We start from the raw sequence: 26,439 nt of genomic DNA, 5'->3' as shown, positions 1-26,439 counted from the left end.
CGTATTATTCAGATACGGCCGTATTCACCAACACAGTTTAAACTACAATCGCAGGTTAAAGGATTAGCGATCGACACGGATTGGTTAAAATCCGCAATTTAACCAATCCGTTTCGATCTTCAATCCTTTCACCTGCGATTGCAGTTTAAACTGTGTTGGTGAATACGGCCGTTATCAGAGTAGTAAACGCTATTTGAATACTTCTTCCAATTGGAAATATGCCTCTAGGATCAACGGTTCCCGTAAAATGTCGTACCCCCCCCCCACCCTCGTTTGCTATGCACCCTGTATAATCACTGGTAAAAGTGAAAAAAAATATATATATAGTGAAACTCGTCAAACTTATGGAGACGATTGGTATATTCGATTGTCATCATCCCTATTATATTATACCAACCATGGCTTCAATGCACTACTGCATTTAATTGGTAGAATGATGAGAGAGGGGGGGGGGGTATGAGATGTTAAAGTCTCGTCTACGGCACCCCCGATATACGAGTGAAGGTTCAAGTGCTTTATCCACCAATGTGAACATCACAATGAAAACCTGCTGTAAGCGTCAGCAACAGGAAAAGTCAGAAGTGTGTGTGTGTGTGGGTTAATACTCGTATTATAATACTCTTGATATACACAATTGCATAGTCACCGATTTATTAAATTTACCGTTACATATCGCAGTTTCCTCGTTCGCACACAATCGGCTTCAATTTAGAGATTCCGTTCTGAACCATGTCATAAAAATTTGTTCAATCACTCTCAATCAAGGAATGAGCTACATTCAATTATTTGCCATCCATATACATATTAACTCAATGAATTAAAGTGTCATAAAATTAATTCCATGTCATAACACTCATTTCATTAGCAAACAGACCAATTAGTCTAATCCAGGTGCAAATAATATCCTATGATGGCCTGTTTATAGCCATTATACCCCGTCTTCCGGTAACTGGCAAGTTTAATTGGCTATTACATGCATTGAAATGACCATTGAGATTTGGGGAAAATTTAAATTATTACCGAATTTTGAATCTGATCGTTGATTCCAGTGCTTTGAGGTAGCTAACATGCATTCACAAACCTCGTTATGAGGCAAATACTTCCTGAAAATGAATATTATAAGCTCCCTCTCTCTCTCTCGGGTCAAAATTACAAGTGACACTCATATCCAATAAATTACAGCCAGACTCGGTTATAACAACATGGAAGAGTCCGCGAAATCCTGTCATTACACAACCCGAAGTTTTCAAGACTTTCTGTAAGTGGGAAGAATACAATCAGATGCGATCAAATACAGGGTGACCCACAAATTCGTAAGGAATCTAAAAATTTATAAAAACTGAAGGAAGTGGGAACTCGGGCGGTCATTTCAACTTTCTTCGGGGGGGGGGGGGGAAAGCAAAGAACACACTCAATATATGTATACGTATATATCATGGGCGGAGATACGGGGGGGGGACGTGTGGGGCAGTGCAACCCCCCCCCCCAGAGTCAAAGTTGGAGTCGACTGATCTAATGTATATATGAATTAACATCATCATCATCGTGCCCCCCCCCCCACAGAGTCTATCAAGTCTATCTCCATCTATGGCAGATTCCCAACGTGGGCGGGCAATGGAATGTTCCAGGGGGGCGGTAAAAGCCACGGGTATAACATAGGATCCTATGGGTTAGATTGCGTTGGGGGCGATGGGAGAAAATAATTTCTGAACAAGGGGGCGATAGGACAACAAAGGTTGGGAAACTATTGTCTACGGTATACATGTTTCACTTTGTCTATTTCTATTGTATTTTTTAAATCCGTGGGAGGGGGGCAATCGCCTCCCATGACACTCTCCTCCTAATGAAGAGCCTGGAACTGGTATTTTTGAATGCGGCTTTGTATGTGTGTTGTGTGGGATTTTTTAGTACGGAGGAAAAATAGTTTGAACTTCTGTCGATAGAGGGTGCTTCACGAAAGCAAACCACTGGAAATATGCAAATCAGGGGGTCATAAAATATAGGGTGTACGAGTATTAGCCCATTTCTGACTTTTCCTGTTGCTGACGCTTACAGCAGGTTTTCATTGTGATGTTCACATTGGTGGATAAAGCACTTGAACCTTCACTCGTATATCGGGGGTGCCGTAGACGAGACTTTAACAGCTCATGCCCCACTCCATCATCGCTCTGCCAGTTAAATGTAGTAGTGCATTGAAGTCATGTGGTTGGTATCATAGAATAGGGAGGATGAAAATTTAAGAGTCGTCTCACACCATCTCCAATATGGCGAAAAATTTAGAAAAGTGCATCTTTAGCTGGTGTTAATGTCAAGATCTTTTACCTCAGCCACAAATCAACGACTGAGGCTTTACGAACGTTTCGGACAGAGAAAGGATCGAATTTTAAAAATTTTTCCGTTGAATTATATGATTTGCTGTTGTGCAGCGTTCTTTACCAACAAAAAAAAATTTTATCTAAATTTTTCTTTTGCAGCAGAAAAAAAAATCTCCTTTTAAGCAAACCAACTATGCCAATTTCTTCAGTGTTTCCATGCGTTCTAAAACTATTTATAAATTTATGGGACACCTTGTGCTGTGCGTGAAATCATTTCACCATGTTCAGGGTGGACCATATTTTTGGTAGAAAAATGCCGGACATGTCCGTTTTCATTAAAAATGCTACAGATTGTTAACGAAATCGCTAATTATTGCGTGTAAATAAACCTTGCCGTGGGGGAAAGAAGTGAGGAAGTGGCTACAGCATGTCTGCAAGGTATCATGTGAAATGGATTTCACGGGAACAAAAAAGTTAAGCACATGACAAATACGTGTGAAATGAATGTTTTTATTTGTATGCAACCGGTCCCGCTTATAACGTTCACACTTACAGCGTTTTCCCGCTTAGTGCGACTTATTTTCGTGGGTCCTAACTCTAACAGATTCTCATTAAGATTTTCCATTTAAAGCGTTTTCTCGCTTACAACGTTTTTTCAAGACGATTTTTTGAAAGCGGGATCCACTGTATATAGAGTCGTATTCATTATTAAATAATACATAACTATCAATCAAATTATCTATCATGTAAATTATCTCAATCACCGATTTTAGTAAAGATTGAGGATTGAAACCATCTTCTTATTAACAAAAATGTCAGACAAAATTATTGGAATATTCCGTGTACTGTAATAATATAAAAAAAATTATCATTCAGTATCGATAAGACAATAGACGAACGCTGCCTCAATGTAATGCATGCTGTATATAATTGTGGGATTCTCTTGAGAAAACTTAACGAAAACGCGTCGGAAAGTGTCCTTATACCGAAAGTCGTTGCATTTTCATCTCCGTTATAAGCAAATTCCATTAAACATTATTCGCGGGAATCATATGGACCACCAATTATTGACGTTACACCCGAGTCGTCGTTGCAACTAAGGTCATTATAAGCGAATGTGACTGAATTTTCTCGGCAATTTGAATACCTCATTATGAAGTCACGACTGAACACGAACGCGATTCTTATCGCTTTCGAGCGAGTCTACCAACATACATCATTTGTGCGAATCCAGTATTCGGGGAGAGAATTGTTGATTCAATAATGACGTCAATGAATTTCGAGATGCCACAATAGAGAAAACCACAACAAAAGGTGTCTCAAAACTCGTGATACCATACAACGTGTAAACACAACCGACACGCCTATCGACTCCGCCATGACTACACATTAATCTTAACAACGTCTTCACTAAGCAATGAAGTCATCTCGTAACTGGCAGAAAATAGCTGCGTCTGGTTTCGGTAATGACAATTCAGGAACTGTCTTGAAAAATATTATTCAGAATAAGCCATTATATTTCGAAATCATCGTGACATCACATCGTAAATTACCCGCCATAGCATTCGTTAAGTCCGTATATATATTGTAAAACGCATGAGATATTCGTGAATATTGGATCATTAAACTACACATAAATTAATATTTTTTTGTCCGAAACAAAGAATGGCGGGAGGAATTAGCGAAAAACAATGCTGAGAATATGTGTCTTTGTTTTGAACACGAGAACGCACGTTCGAGAAAACGAGCGTGTTATAACGTTCGGGGGGTATTTTAACCACCTGCCGCAAAGTCTTTTCTGAGAGAATATGGACGTGTATATATGAACAGCTGAGGCTACAAAAAAAATAAACAAAAACAAAAAATTCATGAGCTATACTAACTAAAAAACACAGTTTTGTTTTGCCTATAATTCCCGAAAAATTCTAAATCATCTACAGTGAAGTCTCGAAAATCCAAGCCCCGAAAGTTCGAGTTTTCGGATAATCCGAGACGCTGAAAATTTTCGAATTTCTTTCTTGAGACTTTTTCCCCCTTCACGAGACAACCCCCAACTTCATTATATTTTTTTTCTCATGAATACTACGGTAGTACGCACGTTTTGTACCGTAATTTTTCAGTTTGGAAGGGACTAGGCAGCCCTCAGCACCCCCCCCCCTACTGTGGTGGTTGAGTGGTCATGTTCGCACTCACATTGAGGTCCTGGGGTCGAATCCCACCCTCGCCACAGTGGCGGTCGTCTGAGGTTTGTTTTCTGTGGTTCCCAACTTCGAGGTACAATGCAAAAAAGAAAAAAAAAGCCTATCTTCCCGTTAAAAAAGTCTCGACACAGAGAGCAACAGGCCTGCAAACGGTACAAATATTTGAATCATTGCACTTCACCTCTGAAACATAGATGGTAACACTGAAAAATCAGACACAACACTAAATACGCACTCAAACTGTTAGGTACACAGGCTTCCGGCACAACAAACTAAGTATTAAATTGCCCATGGCTATATACCTGAGTTGTGCTCGGTTTGCCACAAAAAATACTTTCAGCTCTATAATCGGTAACTGGTGTAATAAAATATTAGATCCCCTTGAATGGACGGCAGCCCAAGGATTTCCAACATAAACATCTCGCGGAACCCCTTGACCCCCCCCCCCAGTTATATGGCTGTTCAATGGAACCCTTGATGATATAATGAGGCTGTTCTACATATAACTCAAAGAAGTTTTTGAATATTATTTTTTGCCGTCTCAACATCATCATAGCTTTAGGGCAAAATGAAAGATGGCTTAGGCCATAGGTGGAAATATAGACTTGGAAGTCTGGAGGAGCACGGTCATTTTTGCTGGGGGGGGGGGGGGGGGCAAGATGTTGATGATGTCGATTCATCTATACATATATGCATTAGATCTGTCGACTTCCCCACGACCCCCGTATCTACGCCCATGGCTTAGGCACACCCAACCTACCTCTTGATTTGCACATATTTGGTGTCATAAATCACTGTGCCAGATCTCAGACACCGAGACGAAGAAAACATTGGAGGGGCCTGAAATTTGCTGGTCGTCCCGTATACACGGGACTCAAGCGCATACGCTGGAGAGGGGGGAAGGTACATTGCGTTGTTTCTTCCTAAGTTATTGCGGAGGAAGGGGTTCAAATGGTCTCAGAATCTAGGTTCCGGCACCTATATGCCAGATCTTATCGTGGAAGCCCCTATATAAATGAGGTCCCCGTGCCTCTCGGGTGGGACCGTTGAGTGCCCCGTAAAATACAAGTAAATTCTTCAATCCAAGAATCCTCACTTCTAGTGGATAAAAAATTTCCAAAAAAGCATTGTTTTTACAACTTATAATTTCCTGATGAAAATGTAAAGTCACTGTTTTCAAGTTGTTTAGTCAATATCAAGTGGACTGATTTTCTTTCTTCTCTGTTTTTAACGGCAAAATCCAGTTATTCCATCCAATACATAGGATTCTAACATGGGGGTTACTTACGCTCATTGGCCAAGATCACTATAATTTTGCTAAAAGACGAGGAGCTGCTAAAGAGGCAAGGGGTTCAAAATTCTTAAGTTTATGTTATGGAAAATGTGATAAATCGGTTAATTATGCATAATCGCCAATCGTCTCCTTAAGTTTGATAAATTTACCACTTTTACCGGTGATTATGCACAATACCCAAGCATCGGTAGTAAATTTGATAAATACTAAAATAATTATCATTTTTACAAGTGATTATACGAAGAACCGTTGGTAAACTTGATTAAATACAAAAAAAAAAATCATTTTTACGGGTGTGTACATAATATCCAAGATTAATTCGATAAATACTTGAAATTTATCGCTTTTACCGGTGAATCATGGATATTTATGGGTCGTGACAATCCTTCAAATCGGGGTAGGTCACACTGTACTATAGACTCATTTGCGAAGTTTTTTCATACTTATCAAATTCGTCAATTACACTAGGGTATTATGCATAATCACCTCTAAAAACGATAAATTTAAACTGTCAAATTAACTAGGTAAGCTGGGGATGATGTATAATGCTGCAATACAAATATGCTGCTTATAATTATGCAGCGATTATCTGTAATCACTCGTAAAAATAATTATTTTAGTATTTATCAAATTTACTACCGATGCTTGGGTATTGTGCATAATCGCCGGTAAAAGTGATAAATTTATCAAACTTACGGAGACGATTGACGATTATGCATAATAACCGATTGTCACATTTACCGTAACATGCTAAAGCCTTTTAAACCCCTTGTCTTCTTAGCCCCCGCTTCGCAATGGCGGACAATGGCAATGTCCCGTAATTGCTTAATTAAAATCATTGGAAAGGCAATTGAAAGCTACCAGTGTCACTGATAGCTATCACGCACCATCACTGATCCCATACCCAACTCTTCTGAATCACTCTCATATTCGCGCTCTTTTCACATTCTTAATTTTTTGACACCCCATCGTATGACATCCATATCTTTTATTCGAGAATAAAAACACAGCAAGTATGCAAATACTGCTTTTGCTTGTCTTCTTTTTTCAGTAAAACCAACATTTCATGCATTTCTCATCGTTTTCCGGATAATCTACGAGGTAGCCTCGGTCCCATTCACCTCGGGTTATCGAGACTCCACTTCAACTCGTGAGAGATAAAAGAGCCGCCATCTCTATTTCAAAATACAAGTTCACAACAAAAGAGTCATGAAAACATCATTTTAGATCAAATTTTTATTTATAAAAGAAAAACAAATTTGATAAACCTATATGTTAAAATATATTATATACTTACGGATACAAGTTAAAATGTAAGAGTTAAGGATTTGAGATTTCCAGAGAGCCTGGATATTTTCCCACGGGGGAAACTTTTTGCAACCTTTGCAAAGGGCAAACGAACAATGCCAATAGTCCCTTTTTGTACTTTTTTTTTTTTTACCTCGGCTGGGGCTTTTTTTTATTCTTGAAACGAGGGCAATTGCCCCCGTCGCATCGTAAATTCAAAAGAAACTTATATTGTGAAAGGTCGGAAAACTGCAACCAAATGTGTGTGTGTGTGTGTGCGCCTAATAACTAAAACTTTATTAACTTCAATAATATTAATTGAAATATGGAAGAAAGTAAATAGTGGGAAATTGCGTTCACATCAAAATTGCATTGCTAATAGCATAAAATCCATAGTGTATTATTACACTCATGTCCATAAATTAAGGATAATGGATAATTCAGAATCACACGGAAATCGAAAAAGTAAAAATTTCACCTGTAGAATTATCACACACATCTGCAAGAATGATATGCAAATTTCAGGAAGCCACCAGATGATGCCGATAGTACGTTACAATGACGAGAGTGTAAGAGGGGGGGGTATATAAGGAATGGTGGCAAAGAAGGGAAATTGCTCACAAGAGTTCTGTAAGGCCTCAGTGCCATAAGCGAATAGTTATGACGCAGAGGACGCATGTGGATGATTTTTTACGTGGTAGAATTATCGGCCGCCTGGAATGTGGGCTTACTCAGATGGAAGTATCCGAGGAACTTGGAATTGCCCAAAGTGTCATCTCTAGGCTTTGGCAACGATTCCAAGATAACGGAAATGTCAGTAGACGTTACAGTACAGGTCGCCCCCGAGTTACAACGCCGAATGAAGACCGGTATTTGGCAGTAACTGCCAAAAGAAGCAGACGGAGCACAGCATCCGACCTGTCTCGTCAGCTATCTGCAGCCAGTTTCAAGGCAAACCGTGTACAGACGTTTGGGAGATATTGGTCTATATGCTCGCAGGCCTGTCAGATGTGTTCCGCTCACGGCAACTCACTGTCGGCAGCGATTAGCCTGGAGTAGAGAACATGCAATGTGGACATCGTCACAGTGGGCTTGTGTGATGTTTTCCGACGAGTCCAGGTTTAGCTTGCAGTCTGATTCACGTCGGACTTGCATATGGAGAACGCCAGGTACCCGTTACTACCAAGACAACATCATTGAACGACACCGTTACGGTGGTGCAGCATTGCTCGTTCGGGGTGGAATTATACTGGGTTCCAGATTTGCATGTTCAAACCGGAACCATGAAAGCCCAAATTTATCGGGACATCATTCTGGAACAACATGTACGTTTGTTTAGGGGTGCCATGGCCGCAGAATTTGTGTTTATGGATGACAACGCCCGTACTCACCGAGCAAACATCGTAAACGAATGCCTTGAATCTGAGGATATAACCCGTATGGAATGGCCAGCATTCTCACCTGACTTGAATCCGATAGAGCATGTGTGGGACATGCTTGGCCGACGAGTTGCAGCCCGTCAACCCCCTCCTACATGTGTACCGGAACTTCGGAGAGCATTGCTTACTGAGTGGAGTGATCTTCCCCAAGATCAGATCGATAATTTGATACTCAGCATGCCTAGGCGTTGTACGGACTGTATTTCATCGCATGGGAGACATACAATGTATTAACCATCATACCAACCATGTAATAGTAAGTTTTTGTAAAGGAGATATTTTTTACAATTGCTCCAGGCAGCAAAAATCGTAGTTTTTATGAATGGTATCATACATACACCATCGTTTTTGTTCTTTATCTTTTGTTTAATAAATGGGCTTTATGAATAAGTAACGTTTGTTTTGTTTCTGAACCTTTATTTGCCGAAGCTGGCATTATCCTTAATTTATGGACATGAGTGTATTTTGAATTTAAATTTTTTTTTTGAATTTTTTTCCATTTTTACCGATTTTTTTTTTCCACTTTTCACCACTGTTCCGGCAAAAAATTCATTTTTAACGACAAAAACCTAACCCGGACCTTTCCCATATTGTGAAGTGTCATAAACCCATTTCTCAGTTCACCGCAGTAACACAAAGGTTTAGGTACAGTATTTTAAATATCCGTATGAAAAATCACATTCCTATTTTTCCCTACAAAAATATTTCTATCCCACGAAAAAAACCCAAAACAGTTGGTTTTTTCAACAGTCCTTAAAAATGTCTATTTCCCCCCTAAATAGTAGCTAAATTGATCGATGACGAAAATCGATTTTTCCTGAGCAACGAACAAGACTAAGGAAAAGAAAAACAAAAATCGTATCTCAACTCAATCGACTACTGCCACTGGAGGAAATGACTTCACTATATTGCTCAAATTGGACGAAATTCGTGCCATTCAACTATTAGGGCTTGACATGTAGTTATTCGGTATGAGCGAGACCTAAATTCTTCATTCCGATAAGGAAAATATACCACGCCGGAAAACGATTGTGATTGGCATATTCAAATATCCCAGTTATAGAAAATTCCATGTCCTAATAATGTCAATGGAGGGAGCAGTCAAATTTAATTTCGGGAGAATCGACAGAGAATTCAATCATGAATTCAATATATTTTTATCTTTGAAGTTCATCTGAATATCCAAGTTCTAATCTAAATAAGATTTTTCTATTCTAGTAAATTATTTTCAATATTCGCGTGTCTAGACAAATACAACATCCACCCAATTCCGATTTACTTTAATATAAATTCAAAATAGTTTTGAACAATTCATATTTTTATAACTATGTGAAATAAAATAATATTAATCTCTAAAAGCAGTGTAAAAGATTCTTTCATCAACATTTGGTTTCGATAAAAGTATTCCTAATAATAAAAATTTAAATAAAATTGATAATATATATAATATTATTTTCACTCGAAGTGGTTTATGGATTTGCCACCCTTTTCCCCGTTCTAGTCTAATTTTCTTGACTACCCACTCTCCAAATTTACCATCTTGAGCTACAGCCGGCTAGCCCTGTGCTGTAAATACAGTCGAATCCCTTTTTAACGAATACCGTTATAGCGTAAAAATCTCGTTTTTAAGAACACTTTTATAATCCCCCTGATAAGTTTTCATAGAACAAACGAAATTTCGGCTAGCCCCTGCTGTAAACATATCTAGTGCAGTGATTGTTAAATAAAGGTCCTTGGAAAGGTTTCTGGAGAATACGCAGTTCGGATGAGAAAACAGTAAATTGTTTTACATTATGTGCTAAATATTCTTTTCTTAGGAGTCCGTCGCTTTCATCTTGTTGGCGATAGGGTACCTGGCCTGCATCCAATTGATACAAAAGGTCCGTGGAAAGCAACAAAGGTTAAGAACCCTGATTTAGAATGACCACATTTCTTCCAAATCGAGTATTTTACCGATATACAATTTCCATCGAGGTAAAAGAATTCACAATTTAGAAATATTTAAATTAACTCCATCAAAATAAGAATTTTTAACCAAAATGACGAGACAGTCAAAATGATATGAAGAGAGAAAAAATTATCCCGTAAAATATACAGAGCGTATAGTTAGTTACCCTGATTATAGCCCTAGTTTCGAAAGCAGTCGTTTACGTGTAAAAAAAAACTGATGTAAAAATTTATTTATCTCACACAACAGACATATGCCCAAACAGTTGAGTTATAAAAAAGGGACATAAACAGCAAATTGTAATACAAACAAGGAATAATACGCAAATAATAATACACAAAATATACGCACATAACTTTCAGATTTTTTTCAAGGGGATAAAAGTATGAATTTATTTCTATGAAATATTTAAAAAAATATGGAGAGAAATTCATGAACATATAGCTGAAATGGAGGTTTTTTTTGGATCTTTTATTAATTTGTAAAAATAATTGATCAATTTTAATCACTATTTATTCATTGAGTATGATAATTATTATAATAGTTTTGTCCAAATCACACTCAGATGTTTAAGTCTAAGGAATTAAATGAATATATTCTTATTACATTCTTTTCAAATTAGTACTCAAGTATGAATTAGTAATCACTTTCAATATCACATGATTTTGATAACTTATAATAAGGGGATAAATTTATGTATATTTCATTTGTATTAAATTTTGTTTCAAATACAGTTCGCATTAATTTATCCATACACAGCGGCGCTTACGATTTAACAAATAATTATTTTCGCTTTTTTGATACAATGGTTTTCCCAGAAATTAACGTGCATGAAAATTAAATTTCATTCCGAAAAGATGCGGCGCATACATTAAACAAGTTTTCCCCCCAACTGCGGCACTGACGCCAAGAAATACGGTAATAAAATTTGCCATGTCACTTCAAATATAACAGAATCAAAAAGTCTCATAACTTTAACATTCACAGTACAAATTCAAATTCTCACGCTACCGGATAACGTTATTCATTGACATCACAACGCGAAAAAATACGATAAATCATTACACCGCAGACACAACAAACAAAACAAAAACCGCAATTACATACAAATTTATTAACTAAACACATATTTATTTAAAAAAAAAACCACACGTTGAAACTTCTGTGTAACCGCAATGAAATATTGAAATATATTTCATGAGTTGTGAAAAGACCGACCGCAATTGTTGAAGTTTCTCTTAAAAAGACATCAATTTCGTTTCTTTATTAGAGATGAAGTTATTCATTTCAATCTTATTATCAGGAAGTGGATTTCTTTACTTATTTTGTTCATTTCCTGTCATGTTAAAAAGACTTTCTCCACCGTGGTCAAAAACCTCATTAACTTTCACTTAGAGGCAGACTATCACAAAACAAGCGCGCGAAAAAATAATTCACGAATATTTCTCTCCAGGGGATGAACATATATAATTCAACTTTTAGTTTCAAAGTTAAACTTGGCAAACATATCATATCCAATTTTGGAAGAAAAAACTAAAATGAAAGCTCCACTTATAACCAGATAAATGTGGTTTTTTTTTTTATCTTGGGAAAATTTTAAACAAATTACTCTTTAATCTTTAGAAGGATCAAGTAAATAGCGGAAGTGCTTAAAAATCCCCCCGGAAAGTGAAAAATGATTTTTCCACAGCTGAAAATAAGCAAAAACCTTGTTACTTATAATGTTAACATTCACGGGGAGTGGGAAAAAAAAAAACCAAGTCTTGACAATAACTTAGCGATCATCGAAGCGAGTAAAATCTGTTCCGAACAGAAAATTATTCTACTTACAAAAGAAAAGAAAATAATAATGTAGTATAAACCTTGAGCAAACAACTCTGATAATTTCCAAAATCCGTATTTTATCGCACTTTTTTTTAAAAAAAACGGTATAAAAACCAGCGTTTGGTTCTTGAATATTTCACAAGCATTGGTGTGGACAAACCATGTAGTACGGAGCGGTTTCTCTGCAAAAATTCATTTTGTTTTAACGAAGTAATGATAAAATAATTCGGTATAGAAGTGTTTGTAGATATAAGCATGTGTGCACACACACACACAGGGCCGTCTTAAGTGCATCATGGGCCCCCGGGTTAGATGACTTTTCTGAGTGCCCTACTAGTCGAATTCTTGAAAATCTCAACCAGATCGATTTTTGTGAGGCCCCCGGGCCGTGCCTGGGTGGGCCCATGCCTTAAGACGGCACTGCATGTGTGTGGAATATCTTGACAATTTCATATTTTTGGTTTCATACAAGAATATTCTCCGAAATTTTTTCACTGATATTTCGAAGAATATTTTTCTTTAAATAAATATTTAATATTTTTATTCCAAATTTTTCTTTAAATATCTTTAAATTTTTTCTAATTCTAAAACTCTAATATTTCTTTCGATTTCTATTATTATTTTTTTTTAACATCTAATGATTATTTAACACTAGAAGCGCCGTTGGTGTCATTTTGATCCTTTTTCCAATTTTCCCTGCGTTATCTCAACACACAATGCAACGTCGAAGCTGATATTTCCCGACTTTTCTTAAAATACTTCAGGGAATATTGTGATAAATTTTTATACTTCTATGTTAATTTTTAAAATAAATAATCATAAAAATACCTAGGACAGCTAACAGGGGGTCATTTTGACCCCCATATGACACATGATCGATTTTGAAGTAAATATCTATAGATGATTCGTGAAACAAGAATTGGGGTGGCTACCTGTGTTCAAAGAAATAATGTCACGCAATTGGTACCATGAAATCATGCGGTATCTTAGACTTGACGTCTGAAGCATCATAACAGAGCGTTTGGCTACTAACAGATTTGCTCCCGCTTCAGGCATTTGGTACAAACTGACGGGTAAACCTATTAGCGAATAGTCCGCAACTAAGAATAACCGTTGATGAGCAATTGTTGCCATGTAAATAATGATGCTAATTTATCCAATGCACGGCAAATAAGTTTTGCATCAAGTTCTGGTTAACAACTGTTGCGAAATCCACAAAATATGTTTTGAATTGTTATCTGTATTTGTGCAAAGATAAAGAGCGACCAATCAATGCGCAATTTTGGGAGTGTGTGATATTGCTGCAACCACATTTAAAGTCCGGGCGCACCATCACAACAGAGACTATTTTACTTCTGTGAAACTTGTAGATGAACCTTCCGTGACGAAAAACAAAAATTACACGTGACACTTCAATGCTACAATATTTTCCTGTTGCATTGAGGAATTAATATTGTATAATTTGCACTAAAAAAGATGCGAAACTCGCAGGTAGCCTGCGAGTTATAAGAAAAAGTATTTTACGAAAAAACGTTATAAAAGTATTTTACGACGACCTTTCCATTGTCACACTCAAAATGCTGGCATAATTTTCAGGGAATCCTCGGGCTCCCCAATTTCACTCCGAGGATTTCTTCTTGCGCTGGTGCTTTACGCAACAAATACCCTCCAATTTTCCTAAACACCAAAAAACGAAAGAAATCTGCCTTCAACTATGCGAGAGACAGAATAAAGCTTCTGGCAGCTGCGAAGGATGCTAGAAACCATTTTATGGAAAATGTGCTGCTGACACTCTGTCAAGAGTGCTTATTGATCAATTTGTGCTGATGCCGAACGAACTTTAGATCTATCTTCCATTGTGGGTTTGTTCATGTTCATGAGTATAATTTTGCTTTGAGACATGTACTAATTTATGATACGTGTTGAGAGAGCCATATCGCCATTTTTTGCTCTATTATAATTAACAAGTCAAGTCTTATACAGTCAGACCTGGGTTTCGTCTCTCTGGATACCATCAAAATCACCGTCATCTCTGGACACCAAATAAAAACGACTTCGTAAGCGAGGTGATTTAATAACGAGTAAATCCCTTTTTGCCAATTATGCCAGCAGAATTTAAAAAAAAAGTAACGTTATAGGTGGGATGACGTTAAAAGAGGTAAACGTTATAACGAAGTCTTATTATAAATGGTCATTTAAACGTCATTCTTCAATCAAATAACAGTTATTTTCAATAGGGCTTGAATTTCTTATGAGGGTCAAGTTAACCCCTAATGGCGGTTTTTGGTTAGTAAAAAATCTGGCTGTTGTAGTGTTAAAAAATCCTAACATACAGGGTGTCCCATAAATTCGTAAGTGAAAAATTCATAAAAATTTAAAGAACTTGTATATTTATATATAGAAATGTCCTCTCCACTTGTTAATACAAGATTCATTGAAAGACTGGTTATTTGTGGAGATGAAGATTACAAGGAAGAGAAAATTCATCACTGCCCCCACGGGAACTCGAACCCCGGTCTCTCGCTTGCCGGACGAGTGCTCTACCATCTAACCGATGGAAGCAGATAGAATATTTTAACCATGGAGTGTACAGGCGAGAGACCGGGGTTCGAGTCCCCATGGGGGCAGTGATGAATTTTCTTCCTTGTAATCTTCATCTCCACAAATAACCAGTCTTTCAAGGAATCTTGCACTGGTATATTTGAATGCGATTTGCAACAAACATTTATTCTCACAAAGTGGGGTTCACTTTTGTTTTTTTAAGTAGCCTACTTAAAAATTATTACTGAAAAAATTAGTCCTGTCTTTTTGTCGATAGAAGACACTGCGTGGAAGCAAATCATTTGAGGTATGGGAAATAGAGTCCTGTAAACTGCCTGCTTTTAAGCCCTATGAATGTTTAGGACACACAGATTTGAAGAATGGTTTAGGACCAGAATTTTGTGATTTGCTGCAGCGCCATCTATCGATGAAAATAAATAATATAAAATAAATATATAATGATAAATTAAAAATAATTAAAAAATAAAAATAAAGAAATAATATATAAAAAATTTTAATTAATCACTTTAATTTGAAAATAAAATTTAATGTATTTAAATTTGAAAGAATCAATCTGTATATATAAAATTGATTTTAATGTTTTAAATCAGTTAATATCAACAATCCGGTACTAATTGCTGGCGACTGGAACTGTAAAAGCCCTACATTCTTCAGCCGTTCCACAAATAGACAAGGTAGAGTTCTAGAAAGATTTTGTAGGAATAATTGCTTGTGCATTCATTCATCGAACATTCCAACCAATTATCCTACTAGTCGATTTTATCGACCCGATGTTCTGGACTATGGAATCTCCAAAAACTTCAGGCACAACATCTTTTTCGAAACAACTGCCAAACTTAATTCAACTCACAACCCTATTATTTTCACCATCGATATAACTAGACCAAAGGATATTCCATATCAACTAGTTACCAACTGGGAAATCTTCCGCTCTACGCTGGAAACATTACCAGTGTGGAACTCAGCGGAATTGACGACGAACTGTATTGAAAATGCAGTAGTTGATGTGACTGAACAAATTAAAACAGCTATTCAAGCCTCTACCAGGAAGATTAAGGCAAAAGAAAACAGATTTGGCATTTCGGAAGAATTACGGGACAAAATCAGACTAAAAAACCGGGTCCGAAAACTCTGGCAAAGATTTAGAAGACGGTCTGACAAAACCACTCTAAACAGACTAGAAAAGGAAATAAGACAAGAAACAACTGAATATGTCAATGAGAGATTCACCCACTTCATTGAGGAGGCCACAGCATCCGATGGCTCACTTTGGAAGGCGTGGAAAATCTGTAAACGAAAATCTCCAGCGGTGGACAAAATTACAAACGAACAAGGTCAACTGTTGTATACAAATGAAGAGATTGTTGAAACGTTTGCTGATAACTATGAAAAGCAATTCATGCCAAACAGTCTGCAATCTCGAAGTATTGCTTCAGCTCATCATGGAAAAGTTCAAGAATTCCTGGATAGAGTTCGCTCGGATGCCTTGCGCGGAATGGGTGCTGCCGGTTTGACCAATGTTGACGAAATCAGGGGCATGATTAACAAACTCAAAACTAAAAAAGCTTCTGGTCATGATGAAATTTCAAATCTCGCTCTTAAAAATCTTCCTCTTTCTATCCTCAAATCATTCACTAATATATTTAATAGCATGCTTCAGACAAGCTATTTTCCTAATGTCTGGAAACTTTCTATTGTCAAACCTCTTCATAAATCTGGAACTGACCCACTTTTCTCTCAAAACTTCAGACCTATCAGCTTACTCAGTAACATTTCTAAAGTCTTTGAACGTATCTATATTTCACGTCTTGACGCTTTCCTGTCCTTCAACAGCATTCTTCGAAGTGAGCAGCACGGATTCAGGCGGGGGCATTCTTGCGTTACTCAGCTGCACAGAGTTACCGAGTTCGTGATGACTGCGTTCAACTACAAGGAACATGTCTGTGCTCTCTGTCTGGATATATGTAAGGCCTTCGACAAAACGAATCACACGACCTTATTATCCAAACTAATTGACCTGGGTTTGCCTGACTATTTCATCATCTTTTTAAACAGTTACCTTTCCAATCGAAGATTCCAAGTCAAAAATGGCAACTGTCTCTCAACTGTTAGACCAATAAGAGCGTCTGTTCCGCAGGGTTCTTGTTTGGGACCACTGCTCTTTGCGCTATACATCAATGACTTCCCAGCTCCTCAGCGCGGAATGCTTGGTCTATTTGCTGACGATGCCATCCTGTTGACCAATCACAAAAAAGGGAAAAAATGTATTGAAAATTTACAAGAATCAACTGAAGACGTTGAGGACTGGTGCCAAGACAACGATATAAAGTTGAATCATCAAAAATGTCAATATATTCTCTTCACAAGACGGTACAAGTTTCCAAGAACTCCCATATACATCGGCAATACGGTGTTGACAAGAAAACTCCAAGTCAAGTATCTAGGTTGTATACTAGATAAGTCGCTCTCATTTTCTCCTCAGGTGATGTACGTAAGAAATAAGGCCTCACAAGCAGTTGGGATGCTATCCAGAATCACATTCCCACAGGCCAGGCTAACGTTGAGGAATAAAGTAATTCTTTTTAAAACTATTATTCGTCCTATTCTGACATATGCTGCCCCAGTGTGGGCTCATGCCAGTCTTGCAAATATGAAACGTTTACAGACACAGCAGAACATCATTCTTCGTCAGTTTACCAGAGCCCCCCTGGTATGTGAGAGGAAAAAACATCCGTAAAGATCTTGACTTACCACTAATCTTGGACTATATCAAGGAGCTTGCCAATGCTCATTTTGACAGGCTACGATCTTCTGAACACCCGCATCTTAGAGAAATTGTCTATTATGACCCTAGAATACCCACAGTACACTCTAGGCCAATGGACTTGCTGAGCGTGGATTGGGTGACGAATTGATGTAATTTGCAGAACATTTTCATGATTTTGATTTTTTTTTTTTTTTTTTCAAAACAATTTATCAATCTAATGTCAGTTTTGTTTGATATTGCGGATGCTGTGATCGCAATTCAGAGGCATTTATATGTTGTTGTTTTTTCCGCAATTAATAATTTTTCTCATTTATTCGATATTATTATTATTATTATTATTTTTATTTATATTATTTATTTATTATTATTATTTATTTTTTCTCAATTTGCGCTTGCATAAAATGGTGCATTGGGTTCGTGTCGTGTTGAAACTGATGTTATTACAATACAGAGATGGTATGTGTCATGTCTTCATTATAACTTTTTCTTTGACGTTCTTGATTATGGTTATATGACTGATGACGGTTCAACAGTACCTCAAACATCTCTGGTTAGTGTCTCTCGATTATGTAAATATTTATAATGTTGGGGTTTTTGGGTAGCATATCATCAGCTACTTCCCTTAAGACATTTCCCCCTTGTTCTTCGATTGTGTTGTGTTTTATCTCGATGAGCATTCATTTCGCGAAGATTTGTAAACAATACTCTCCTGGCTCATTCATTCTCTACACACACACATACACTACATACCTTACACACATGCACAAACTTGTCTTTTTCCTTCTCATACCACCCCTGGTGATCTGTAAGTCGCCAGACAGCCTGCAAAGGCTGGGCAGCGACGGAAACGTTCAATTCTGGTCTGGTCTGGTGTTTTAAATCTACAATTTTAGATCGATCGTCACCCAATTTTACATTTATACCAAACGGGACCCCACTTGAACGATAGACTACTGAAAAGTTCGTCAGGTCAAATGCCCGAAATGGGAGAAAAACTGTCGGGCAACAATGGTTTTTGGGCCTCAACAATCACTTTCGGAACGTTTACTTTGGTTAACGTGGTTCCGTAGAAATGCTATACTCATATGCCTTTACCCATTGTCACTTATTTAATACTGCCAGTACATATGCGTAATAGTTTGATTTTATAATGGTTTGTCACTTTTTCAATCCTCCCAGTAATGAGGATTTTTGAGTAGAAGTCAGAATCAGCATCACTTTGAGGGTCAGGCAAAGGATGATCCCCAGTGCTAAAATTGCCGATTTTACTGTAGAAATGCGGAAATTTAGTGGGGTTTTCCGTCACATCAATAATTTTAAAAACTGTATTAAATTGTCAATTTCTGAAACATTCAGTTCGTTTAGAGATACGAAGCCCAGAAAATTGCATATAAAGTAATTACCCGGACCAATAAAATTGATTTCAACTTTTTATTTATATCTTCTCAAGCATGAAAATTAATGTCTCCGTATTGTCTTTTGATATTAAACTGCATAAATTCATATAGTTTAGGATGTTTTAAAATTAATTATGGCCCCGTAAAGTACATGGAAGAAATTCCACAGCTTTAATTAAGCATTTTTTGAAGCAGAAATAGGCAGATGGATGACTTGCAAGTTCGGGGGGGGGGAGGGGGAATCGAAATACCTAGCGCCCCTTAAAAAAGGAAAAAAAAAATATATATATATGCATTTCTACGTTTCTTTCTAATCTAGATTCGTTTCTTTCACGAGTTGAGCAGGAAGGAGCCATATTGGTTAACTTCGATGCGGTTTGTGTGTTCCTCAAAGAGGGTGATATCACGCGATCCAAAAAGCCTCATACACCCGGGCAGCGCCGGGTGCTAGCTAGTATTATGTAATTTCTTGTTTGATATTAACTTCATTACTTGCCTCTTCATTATAAAGAAGCCTATGGGACTCTAACTTAAAAAGTACTGTATGTGTATCCAAAATTCGTATTTTCGGATTAAGATGCTTATTTCATATATACATATATGAAGAAAAGTATTTTCTATAATTTCATTATAAATTCTTGAATTTCTGTTTGCAAAATTATAATATTTCTATATAAAAAAAATATATTCCTCTGCTTTTTTTAACTATATACTCAGATTTCCAGTCAAAACTAATACTGAATTATACTTTTTAATTATACTTCTTAAGGATTTTTTCAAATTATAGAAATTATACAATTCTAGCACTTTTGGGTGAAATGTTTAAGTTTAATGTTTATAATTTTTTTTTTTAAGTTTTATGGAAAACATTCCTTCCATATTGCCAGACTAAATTTTGTTACATACGAAAAACTATTTATTTGGTGGTGTATTTCTATGACTAGTTAGTTATTATCTTTGATTCCATGGAGAGGTTGATAGGGCTCTAGCCCGGGAGACCAGATTATCACCCTTTCTTTTTTAAAAAAACTTTACACTATGAAAACATTTAGAACCCTAAATTGAGGCCCCCAGCCCCAGTACAATCCGCTCTAGAATATGAGAATATACAATTCTGTCTGATGTTTAGAGAGATGAAGAATTTTCAAAACGTAGCCAGATCAATGGCGCTACAATGTTTCGTCACAGAGAGCAACAGGCCTGCAACGAGACAATTATACAATCATTACACTTCACTCGTAGTTAGAAAAATTGATGGCAGATGGCGTGGCACTACACACAAACAAACTTCGTCAGGTTTACTACACGTACACGCTCATTCCAGCATGTACCAATTCGTTAGAAAGTTCCGAAGAGGAATGTGGACGAGGTGCATGTATGGTTTAGTAGTAGTAACCAGATAATTTATATCATGAGGCTATTTTAGTTTTTTTTTTCTTTTCTTTCTTTTCCACTAGCTTCTGGTAAAAGATGCGTAAACACTAGCACACCCATCTTGCAACGCACGCCCCCCTGTAGCGGTTCTAATCCGCTCGTGGGTACACGAACTTCCTTTGTGTTCCTTTCTTTCCCTTGTGTTTGCTGAAAAAAAACCGATTCCATGTTGGTCCAGTTCAAACAGCTCAAGAATCGTTCAAAACACCGTGCAAATTGCTGAACAACCAATTTCGAATGCTTTCATTGCATGATGCGAGAGCTAATGTATACGCGCCTTACAGTGTATACGCACCTTAGATGTGTTGGTATCCACGTGCCACAGTTATTGTATTTTGTCGCCATCAGTCGGATGTCAAATCAGGTCTGTTTATCACTTTTTTTTTTTTTCAATTGGAATGACAGAAAAACGGAATTCAGTCACCGAAGTTCATAGTCATGGCTGAATTTCAAATCAGATTATCTTCTTTCGAAGAAATTCTGGAACTAAAGGAAGACTTGATATTTCCTTCCTGTACAGGGTGTCCCATAAATTCATAAATAGTCTAAAAATTGGAGGAATTGTTTTTTTGTTTTTTCATGCGGAAAAAAAATTAGTTCAAATTTTAGAGAGTGCGCTGCACGAAAGCAAATCACTGGAAATATGTAAATCAAAGTCCTATAAAAACGGCGTAAGATTAACAGCTTATACTTGAATTTTCCTGTTTTACTGGCGCTTACATAAGGTTCTCATTATGATGTTGACATTGGTGGATGGAGCTATATTGGTGAAGTTGTTTTACCTCAGACTCGAATAGCAGGCTGAACCTTAACGGACGTTTCGTATACAGAAGATATTGAAGAAATGTTCAGGTCCAATTACTACTTCCGCGCTTTCGTTCAGTGCCCTCTTTCAATGAAAATTCAAACTGATTTTTTTCTATACCAAAAATAGCTGTGTACCACATAAAAAAATCGAAATACATGAAAATACTACGCGAGCAGTGCGTACTGGTAATTGATAACGCTATCATCACGTTTTCCAAAGAGATTAGTATGATCCGTCTAGGGCAGAGGGGGGGGGGGGTGTGGTCAACCTTTTTCCCAAGCCGTGCCGCAATCAAGATTTACCATGCGCGTGCCACCGTACGAATTTTAATACGCAGACCATACGGCCCGTTTTCATGGGACATGAGCATTATCTCATTTCCCGTAAAATATTGTTTGGCTGTTCTCTTATTTTCGTAAAAATGTTCAGTTTGGCATTCTATAGAGTTCTAAATTGTTTTTACTCTTGAGTCATAAATTCGGTTATCGTGATGCAAATTTTGTATGTATGTACTTACATCGGTGCAATTTCGTATTACCTACACCATGTTGGGCATTTAAATGCCGTAACCCCAGAAAACTCAAAAGGGCTTGGGACTCCCGCCCCAATAAACTTTGTAATAGGAATTAGCCCCCGCCCCTTTTTCAAAAATTCATGGATATACAATGTAATTTGCATTATACAATGCATGTTCCCCCCTTGCGGACGATCCCGAATCTTGTACACATGGGACGTCCAGCAGCTATACCCAAAGGTAAAAACAACAGAGAAATGCATTGAATAGAAAGTCGTAAATATAGGTTAGGCGGACTACAAGACCATCATTTATAAGAAAATGATTGTTTAAATGATGGAAGAATTTATTTGATTGAAAACAATGATATATATAGAATTTCTTTAACTTTTGGTACGCATTCGCTTGTCACTCGACTGCCACGCGGCAAAACCTTTTTTTACTACGATTTGCGTTACATTAAACCACCACATATAGCGTTCTTTTTATCTCGGGCTACATCTGAACGAGTAAGATGGCGCTCAAATTTAAATGCGGTTGTTTTATGTAACACAAATCGAGAAAAAAAAACATTAATTATACACTGTTATGTCACATTTTTGCGTCACGTGGAGCTTTCATTGGTTCAGCGCCATCTGTGAATGAAATTTGGAAACTTTTTATTATTCATTTAAAAACTCGGCACCTTGATAAGAACAATATACAGTCAAACCTCGTTAGTGCGTCACCCGGTTAACACGTCACTCCGCTTACTGGATCACTTTTTGGAAGTCCCAATTATCCTAAGGCAGGAATTGGCACAGCTATGGCTTACTCCGTTTAACGAGTCACTCCGCTTATCAAGTCATATTTTTGCTCTCCCAAGAGTGACTCATTAACGAGGTTTGACTGTATTGGTGCGAAATGAACCTTTTTCAAGTCAATTGGTTGATTTTCCTTTAATAATTTGAAAATGTGTAATAGAATAATTCAGGACTTCTCACCCCCACCCTGTATAATTTTTTTTCATCTTCATTATCACTTGTGGGGGGGAGAATCCTTGAGTGCAGGGCCTTGTGAGGCCGCCTATCTCCTAAGATGGCTCTGATTAATCATTTTTTAAAAATTATTCTGCGTATCAGAGTAAAAATTAACTTATAAATTCATATGATTCACCTATCATTAATAATCATCCGTCTCTTTATCATAATTATTCTTTAACCCCATTGATTCCATTAAAAATAAAAACTTCATTCTTTATTAGCACGACTGATTATAATGTATGACTGACAATCATAGGCTCCGGAATCTGAGGCTATTTCAGTTCATCCTCCTCCCCAATAAATGAATATGCAATGTGACTCTCACCTCTCCCTCCTACATACGGACTTGAGTCCCGTTTATACGGGACGACTGGCAACTTCAGCCCCCTCTCAGTTTTCTGCGGCTCTGCTACTACAAACAGTATCTTAAAATATAATCTTTATTCACGATATAAATAAAATGAAGTAACAAAATATAAACAAATTGTAAGATATTTATTAGATTTAACATAATAGCACATTCATTTTTATTGGAGCATTAACAATAATAGAAAATCCACGAATACACAGTTAAAACCCCTTTTATGACACCCCCCTCAGATGCGGTCACCTCTCTTTTACGGCCAAAAAAATAATTTCCCCTTTTACAATTACAATACGCATTTCAAACCCCTGATTAACGGTCATCCCTCTTTTTCAGAAAAAAATTTTTTTTTTTGTCCCACCGGTGTCCGCAAGAGGTTTTGCTGTGTAATAACCATTTACAATGGTTATATTTGAAATAAATGTTACGGTATAAGCAGGGCCCAAGCCTGGAGGTATCCAGGGGCCTGTCCAGCCAAAATTTGGGTCCGTTTTCCGGACCCTTCACGAAATTCCGGATCCAAAAAAACGGACGCTTCACAAATTACATATTAATGAAACCATAAATTTGGCATTTCATTTCTTTTGTAAAAAACTAACTAGATTATGTGGCCGCCCACAAAATTAATTACCTTTTCAGACAAAAAATAAGGAAAATTCTCACAAAAACAGGACCCTACAAGGAAACAAAAAAGTCGGTTATCTGAATAAAGTTGAGAACAATCCCATCACGTAATGTTATCGAGCCCCCCCCCCCCCATTCAAAACACACCAGAACAATTAATGTGACATTCCATTGATGTAAAATTGCCAATTAATCAAATGATTTAAAATTGAAAATCTCACCTTTCTCTTGTCTAGTCTCTGAGAAATGACATTTAAAAGGACGTCTACACCACTTCCGGGCAAATCCACCGGGTGATTATTCTTGCATCAAAACACTGTCAATACGTTTCATTCTCGATAATCCTATCCTAACACAACAACACCTATCATGTCACACACACAAACTCATCGAAATAGAGGTTCAGACTATGCACACGGTAGCATTGGGAACAACAAACAAATCCCAGTCGATGTTATACGAAATTGTTTGTTTTTTCGACACACGAGAACTAATAAATAAAGCATCACACATCGGACATGTTTCGAAAACCAGATTATACTGACGTTAAAAATAAAATGAAACATGTACAATCATGTTTAAAAAAAAATAAGAATAAATAAAACCTGACAGTCTTTTTATTTTGTTTAATGTGATCGAGCACAGCGGCGTCCATGACAAACTAAAACCGGCTGAGAGATCAGCGAAGTGATGATGCCGCCGCTATAGGAAAATAACACGGGAGAGGGGGAGATTGTCTTGTCACATCCATCTGAGCGCGAGATCAAACGCGCCAAGAGATTTCTCGCCAACGAACGCCAAAGAGACAGTTTGTGATCGAAAAATACATATCATGTATATCGCTCGTGTGACATTATTCAAATAAATTTTCGGAAACGATGAGACTATCGACCAAGAAAATGAAATATGTTAGTTTATTTTATTACGTTAATCACTCCGCTCTCCAGAGAGAGGGGGGGAGGTGCTGACAATAAATGCCATAAATTTATTGCCAAATAAATTTTTGGAAGTTTTAAAAGAAATTGTGTTAATTATCCCCTCTAAAGGGTAAGGCTGACAATATTAATAATATCAGTACCAATAATTTCTAATAACTTTATGGCATTATTATTGTGATAAATTTTTATGATATAAAATTATTAGAAAATCAATTTCAGGGATTTTTGAGAAAATAAAATTATGTATAAATCACCTCCCTCTAAAGGGGGAGGCTGACAAATTAAGGAGGCTGACATATTAATGCCGTAAATTATTATCATGCCAATAATTTCTAATATATTTAGTATTATTGTCAGAAATATTTATGCCATAAATTTATTAGAAAATCAATTTCAGAGATTTTTGGAATAAAAAAAATTATGTAAATCACCATTCATTCCCTTTAAAAAGGGAACTAACAGTTTTATGCGATGAATTTATAAGAAAATAAATTTCAGGGATTTTTTTAAAGAAATTATATTAATGGCATAAATTTATTTAAAAATACATTTTTCTCGGAAGTTTTTGAAATAAATTAGTTAAGTCACTCCGCTCGCTAAAGGGAAGGGATGGTGGTGCTGACAATAAATGCCACAATTTTATTAAAAAATAAGTTTGCCATAAATTTATTACAAAACAAATTTTTGGAAGTTTTGAGAGAAATTGTGTTAATTATCCACTCTAAAGGAAAGCAGACAATATTAATGCCGTAAATTAATATTAATGCCAATAATTTCTAATATATTCATTGCATTATTATTATTGTCATAAATATTAATGTCTTTATCAGATATTTTTAAACAATTGATTACAATTTCAGAGATTTTTGAAAAAATAGATTATGTGAATCACCTCCCTCTAAAGGGGGAGGCCGACAATATTTGTTATGAATTTATTAGAAATAAATCCAGGTCATGGTCATAGCTCCACAGAATTTAGCCTGAATGCAGATAAATCACTAAGAAAATGTCACCACAACTCTTCGATGACACGAAATAACCCTCATATTTATCTTTAATCCTTTCAAAATTTTAAAGGATAATTTTGTGAAAAAAAGGAGGTTAAAAAAATTACCTAAAATTTGAACCTGAAAAAAATTACCTAAAATTTGAACCTGAAAAAAATTACCTAAAATTTGAACCTGAAAAAAATTACCTGTATTTTCACTCCTTAATAAAATTTGGAGAAGTAAAATTGAATTTTGATGCATGAATACGCATTGGCGAACTGTGTGGGATGCTTCCGTGTATGCAGAGTTTTTGCTACGCAGAAAAGACAAATTCCCCATATCGTATAAGGTAGCATGATATTTTTCATTCCACACAGATATACAAATTCTGTGCGCAGAGAAACAACAGGTCAGGGCAGGTAAAATTAAAGAGAATATGCGCACTTCCTGGAAAACCCTTGGTGCCACCGAAACAAAACTTTTTATTCAGCTCAGCAGGCTGATGTTTAGTATTTTTTATAGATGACAGCAATGTGTAACGATATTATTTGTTATTTACGCACTCTGTATGCGAGAGGAAGCGTTGAACTATGGTTAACAGAAATTCTCAATCTTGGACACGAGGATGCATGCACACGCATCCTTGACTAGGCTCCTTATATATGTTTACAAGAGATGGCGCCACTACACCAACAATAGCCAACAATCTGTT

The 26,439-nt window shown here is 36.8% G+C and overlaps 2 protein-coding genes across 4 annotated transcripts in view; one reads left to right on the top strand and one right to left on the bottom strand.

The window, feature by feature from the left end:
- LOC149088506 (uncharacterized) overlaps positions 1–24,544 on the bottom strand; it is a 531,717-nt gene extending 507,173 nt beyond the window's left edge. The window contains exon 1 of one of the 2 annotated variants that reach the window (XM_089247938.1): positions 24,022–24,544. The gene's annotated coding sequence lies outside the window, so the exon portion shown is untranslated. The remainder of the gene's footprint in view (positions 1–24,021) is intronic. The other variant, XM_089247947.1, reaches the window with a different exon arrangement.
- The window catches only part of LOC149088505 (uncharacterized), a 48,667-nt gene that overhangs the window by 1,087 nt on the left and 21,141 nt on the right, over positions 1–26,439 (top strand). The gene's annotated exons all lie outside the window — the stretch shown is intronic.

This window comes from Pholcus phalangioides, unplaced genomic scaffold (assembly GCF_987345545.1).
Source record: "Pholcus phalangioides strain wild (caught in Gottingen) unplaced genomic scaffold, Ppha-v1.0 ptg000003l_1, whole genome shotgun sequence".
Lineage (NCBI taxonomy): Eukaryota > Metazoa > Arthropoda > Arachnida > Araneae > Pholcidae > Pholcus > Pholcus phalangioides.
The sequence above is the reverse complement of the archived record's forward strand: the minus strand, read 5'-3'. Positions and strand labels throughout refer to the sequence as shown.